At 36.9% G+C, this 6,344-nt stretch overlaps 1 protein-coding gene across 1 annotated transcript in view; it reads left to right on the top strand.

Annotated features, from left to right (window-relative positions):
• The first annotated feature begins 4,799 nt into the window (after nt 1-4,799).
• The window catches only part of LOC107660498 (prospero homeobox protein 1-like), a 17,978-nt gene continuing 16,433 nt past the window's right edge, over nt 4,800-6,344 (top strand). Inside the window, exon 1 of the mRNA XM_016449813.1 lies at nt 4,800-5,033. The gene's annotated coding sequence lies outside the window, so the exon portion shown is untranslated. The remainder of the gene's footprint in view (nt 5,034-6,344) is intronic.

The following is a 6,344-nucleotide window of genomic DNA, read 5'->3' as shown; positions in this document are numbered from 1 at the left end:
ACTGACCACAAACTTTTGAATAGTAGTGTATATTGTAACACAACATTTCTATTTTGAATAAACACTGTTCTTTTTAACTTTTTATTTATCAAAGAATCCTGAAAAAATATCACGGGTCCCAAAAAAATATTAAGCAGCAGAACTGTTTCCAACATTGATAATAAATCAGTATATTAGAATGATTTCTAAAGGATCATGTGACACGCTCAAGGGCACCTCAGTCGTGGTATTGAAGGTGGGAGAGAGCGCTGTACATTCACTCCCCCCACCTACAATCCCGCAACCTTTGGGTTACAAGTCCGACTCTCTAACCATTAGGCCACGACTTTGCTTCATAGGACTACATTATATTTTACAACAGTATTTTAATCAGTTTTTGCTCAGGTGGCCGAAATGTCCGCCCAATAGAGAAAAGTTTTGCTCAGCAAGAAAAAGAATTAGAGGGAACATTGCCTGTGACTATAAGAACAATCAATCTCTGGATAAAACCTCATCAACAAAAAAGGACAGCAAAGATTGCATTTCCACAAAACACTTGTTTGTGTAAAATCTGCTTATGTTCCTCTGAGAATTTAGGCATGGACCTATCATACATTTTCATATGAATTAATATTAAATCACCAAATTGTGACTGGGTTGGCTATAATTGTACTCTTAAACACGGTTGTTGAGAACTGGTTTCTTTCAGTGTGTTAACAAATATTTGCCAGTCCATTCTAATTTGAACTGATGGCTGTTTTGTGTTTGTTTTGGCTTAGCCAATGACATGATGACACCAATAACGGTGAACATTTTTTCTATCATTTCACAAGTTTGTGTGCCTATTATAATCTTAGCATACATGGTAAACGGTTTTTAGCTGTGGAGGGGCTCAGGGAGGATATTCTGCTGGAGCTCCGATTTGCCGTACCTTTCTCGAATGTTTATGTAGGGATTATATAATAGTAGAAAAAGACAGGAAAATTAAGCTTTATAGCGTCCCTGTGAAATCCAGGTGAGAGACATGACTGATGCTTTAGAGAGAGAACAATGGGGATTGAGCAGAATAAAAATAAAAACCCAAGAACCAGCAACACAGTGTAATATCGACATTTTTGATGTGGTATTTAAATTTGGATTTATGTTTTTATAACCCAAGCAGCATCACCTCTGTGCACAGGGTATGATATGATAGTGAATGATTTTGTTTGTATCACCCATAAAATTTGAGCAGCCATTATAATCTCATAATACATGCTCTTTATCTAATGTCCCAGATATGGAACACTTCCTTTGCAGGACCACAATTAAAGTCTCACATCAGTGGGTCTGGCACACGACAGGAAATGGGTGTTTGCATCCTCCACTTTAGTACCGACTTTCCTCCATTATGAAATCACGGGGATCAGGAAGTCATTGGAATGGAAAAAAAAAAGCTTTAAAGCCCTGAACGGAGGACAGCCATGAACCACACAATATACAAACAGATACCAGGTGACTGAGGAAAGACTGAGAGATGAATGAAAGGGAAGGAGACGCGACCTGCCCCAACACAGAGTGCTGCTGCTGAGCCACAGGCTTCGTTTGGGGCCTCTGGAGTGCTGCAGAGAGCAGGATGTTTTGGTTTATTTAGCGCTTAATGTAGGTGTTTCTGACAAGGTGTGCAGTGCCCTCCTCACCACAGAGAAGTAGATTTATGAGAATGAAGGCTGATGGCTCAGGGCAAGAGTAGAGTACAATCTCTACTATGCTACTGCTATGCCACAAAGTGAAAAATAATACACTTACATATAAATTTGTTAACACTAAAACATCTGAAAATGAGCCTGTATCTGATTCCTCTGATAAATAATCAAAATAAACTTTATTTTATATAGTACCTTGAACACAAAGTGCTTTACATGTTAAGCAATGCAAACATCACAAACTAGTAAAAATACATAAACAATAAATCAACCATGTAAAATGACAGGTTTTGAGGAGCCAGGCCAGGCCATGCAGTGCAGTGTATGTAAGCATAAGAACTTTAAGATCAACCCGATATCCAGAGCCAGTGCAAAGATTTCAAAGTTAGAGTTACGTGATCACTTGCTCTGGTCCTGATTATGATCCAAGCAAAGAATAAGAGTTCACATAAACGTTAATATTCTCAATCTATTTTTGGAGCTTGTCAGCTTCTGGACAATATATAATATATGCTTTCACTGTATGGAAAAGAACAGCAAAAACAAACAAAGCATTTGCATTAATTTACTCATGTATTGCTTCAGGTGTGGGAAACAATAAAAAGAAAAGAATTTACAAATCTAAATCACTGTCTGCAAATTAACTGTAAAATGGACTTTTTCACTTTAGAAACAACACAAGGATGAATACATGATTACAGAATGTTCCTTTTTGGGGCAAACTAACTCTTGCATGGATTCACATAGGTGTTATTTTTGAAGTTAATGGATTTTCCAGAGTGTAGTCTTGATGTCTAGCTGCCATAAAAAATTAGACGTGTAGATTCTGGCAAGGCTTCAACTGATCCTCTGCTGTGATTGTCACAAGATATCGTTTTACTTTCTTGTATAGATGGCTAAATGAAAGAGAGACAGTTTAACCTATGAGGTACTGTTAGGCCAAATATAATTACCACACATGCACTACAAACGCACCGCTCTTATCTATGTTATTTCACTTAGTCTTTATGAAAATAACAGGTAGAGCTGGAGTACTGTTTGTAGTATACTGTCTGGCGACCTTCTGTCACACAATCAGTAGGTCAGGAGAACATCAAAGCACAGGAGTAAGACACATAATGTGCAAATAACCAGCAATTAGACAGCCAGATAGACAGCTAGATAGATAGATAGATCTGCTATGATGACCATCAGAGATTAGTGGCCTTTCTGTCATTGCACTCTAGTATGTGTGTGTGTGTGTTTATTGAAAGCATGTGAGCTAAGATAAACAGCTAGTTGGCCATTATGTGTGCTGGACATCAGACCCTCAGTTTTTCTCTCTCGAACAGTCTTTTCTGTTCTGGCACGCTCACCAGCTGCTTGTTCCGAGGGTCTTTTCTCCATTTCCCAAATGATCACAATCATGACCTGTATTCAAAATGAACATTTCTATTCTGTATAAACTGTTATTATATCTGGTGATGCAAGTTTCTCATCATAACAGGCCTTGGGTTTGTCAAGATCTTTATCTGATTGGTGTTAAAAAGACAAAACACATGAGAGTGAGTTCTTCAGTGCAATAATAAGCTCCACTCAGAATTCGGTCATCCTCAAAAACCACTAACTTGCAGCATGGAAAAATCAATATACCTATCCTTTCTACAAACCAAGAAAATATATGAGAACAAGAATTGTTTCAATGGTTAAATATCTTTGATTCACTTTGTAAACAGATGTGATACTTGTGTTGTTTGGTTACAGCACGCCACGGCATTGTATAGTTTATAGTCCCATCTACTCATTTTTATTATGACTATTTTCTACATTTTAGAATGTTGAGGAATTGTGTGACCAAAACTGTAGTGGAGGCAGGGCCGTTTCTAGCCAATTTGACGCCCTAGGCGAAATCCCTATTGCACACACATATATATATATAATTCTTTTCAGACACCAGTTGCTTGTCACATTCAAATTGGTTGTCAAAGTAACGACACTAATTTGTGGAGATTCAGTGCATTGAAATCTGAGTCCACAAATCTGAATGCATTATTTGTAAATTGACTGTTAAGATAAAGAGATTGTTGAGGGTCTTTTCCTTGTCCTCTTCCTCCATTATAAGGAAAAGAGGCTCTTCCCCTGGCCCCCTGAGCAGATGTCTGTTTAATGGAGCCATTTCACAACTTCTGTGAGATTACTGGGATCTCCTTCATTACAGAATATTAAAGGAAAATGTAACTTTAATATTTCTTATTAATGTGTGTATATAGATATATAGATAGATTCGAGACATACCTCACAAGCGTAGCCTGTTATCCAGTTGGAAGGGCCTCTTGTAGGGTGTCTGCACTGTAATATACATGTATCTTGGTTAATTTCAAATTGGTCAGAAGGGGGTGCAAATGTAATGGTGTGCTGGAGGAAATGTCCAGTACCTTTCAGAGAAAACTCCAAAGTTCTCCAGAAGAATAAGAGTCCACCATCTCCGTATACTCTAGCCCAATAATGTTGGGGGATCCAGTGGGGGCGGCAGTCATATTTCAGGGTGACCGTGCCACTCTTTATCACAACCCTGCTAAAAGTGCCAGTACGTGCGCTCATTGGCGCCCCTTCAGCTTTCTTATGCCTAGAAACGGCCCTGAGTGGAGGCACTAACTAATATTAGTGTAGTCTGAACACTGCTACTGAATGTGGAGTTTAATTGCAAAGGTGTGTACTTTTCCCACAAGAAACCAAGTTAAAGTTGTTATTTGATTATCCTGACACATACTGTAAAATGTTATTATTATCCCTCATATGTTTGTCTTTTGCCAGATAAAGATAAGCTGTTTTCCATGGGCACACAGCTCTATGGTGCAGAAAAATAGCAAGAAAGGAGCAGACAAAATTTCCACAATGGATGTTCTGAATACCAGCACCCTTGTGGTTTGGTTCTAGCATTAGGCTTTTGTGAAACAGAATCCGACAAAAAAATTAAAGGAACACTTAAGGTCTGTGCATTGAGTCTGTTCGACTAAACCCGACGGAACTCTGGGGTGAGTCTGGTTTGTCAAATGAAGGAAAAAGACGCGCATTAATTTGAATACACAATTGGAATATCACGCTTGGTTCGTAGTGTGGTCGTCAAGTTGCTCTTATTGGCGGGTTACACTGCGTTACATCACACTGATTTAATGACGCGAAGTCTTCCTGTTTGCTTTATTTGAGTCTTTAAGTGCTCTTACAGCTGGAGGAGCGCGTGCAGAGCGCTGGGCAGCGGCTGTCCCATCATTACCGCCTGTCGCTCACTTTCTTTTATCCACACCGTCTCGTCCACTGGGAGATTTTATTTCGTATTATACTATTTATCATTTCACAAACCACAGAAGCCTCTCTGAAGTTTTTTGTGAGGTAAGTGACTTCTGTACGTCAGTGAATGATGAAGTTTATCGGTGAGGGAGTAACAATGCACTGACGTTCACTTGTCTTTTACTGTCATTTGAAAACGCACCGTCTGTCCTCGCTTAGATTTAGATTGTTTCCCCGTCCTTGCATTGTTTATGTTTCCTTTGGACTTTTACGTGATTGTCGCTTCTATTATATTATTTATAGTATTATTATTTATATATATTATTTATTTCTATGATTTCGATCGATTTGGATGCTTATATGTGACATGTGAAACGTAGCCTAACATGAAACTGTTATCCTTATCAATAAATTTGACCATATGGCTGTTTGACCAAGTCAAATAAATTTTAAATATGGGTCAATGACCTACACTTTTCAGTAAAATGAATAAATACATAAAAACACTCTAAGCAGTTCACATATAAAATGACTTGAATTCACGATTTCAACTCTTCTATAATGAGCTTTTTTTTTTTTGAAGTCAGGGTGATACACATGTACTATTCAAAAAATGTCATTCTCAAGAGCAAAACCTTAGTTTGGCATAATGTTATTATTATTATTTTTTAAGATTTAAAAAAAAGATTGCTTATTAATATGTGCAAAAATTTGTATGGTAAGTCCAGCGGTCCAGCCAGCATGCAGAAAAAAAATAAAAAAGCAAATGATATCATAGATACCAATAATGCATGGTATTTATAAGCAAGTAAGTAAGTAAGTAAGTAAATTGGTCACACCACATGACAATTTTAGAGTCATTTAGTTAAAACCTTTATTAAAAACCAACCATGATTTAAGGAAAGATCTTAGGATCTGATGAAGTTGGCCAAACATCAATGGTTGTTCTTTTATTTATTTATATTTATGTATTTATTTATTTTATTGTTTGCAGAGTGGGTCTGCACTTTCTTTTGAATTCTTTTTAAAGGGCATTTAGATTTTATTGGGTTGAACTTTGGATGAGCATTTTCCTTTTATTTTTAGTCCTGGTTATTAAGATTTTTCCATATTTTTATTGTAAAGACACTTTTGTCCACTTTTAAATGTTTGTTCATAATAATAAAAAAAAGATGGTATGAAAAAAAAGCACACTTTTTCAATCAATTCAATAACTGTTGATTGAGGAATGTATCTTTAGTCTCAGGGTCAGATGCCCTCACTGCTGCATGATCAAATTAATTAACTTCTTGAAAATATCTGCAGTCAAATCTCTCCTCTTGCTTCATAACAAATAATAATGCTTTAAGACTTAACTACTAATTAATAATAGAACTAATATAAAATATAATAAGCTGTCTCTCTCTCTCTCTC

The sequence above is a fragment of the Sinocyclocheilus anshuiensis genome, unplaced genomic scaffold, assembly GCF_001515605.1.
Source record: "Sinocyclocheilus anshuiensis isolate Anshui unplaced genomic scaffold, SAMN03320099.WGS_v1.1 scaffold659, whole genome shotgun sequence".
Taxonomy (NCBI): Eukaryota; Metazoa; Chordata; class Actinopteri; order Cypriniformes; family Cyprinidae; genus Sinocyclocheilus; species Sinocyclocheilus anshuiensis.
Note: the sequence above shows the minus strand (reverse complement) of the source record. Positions and strands in the feature narration are given on the sequence as shown.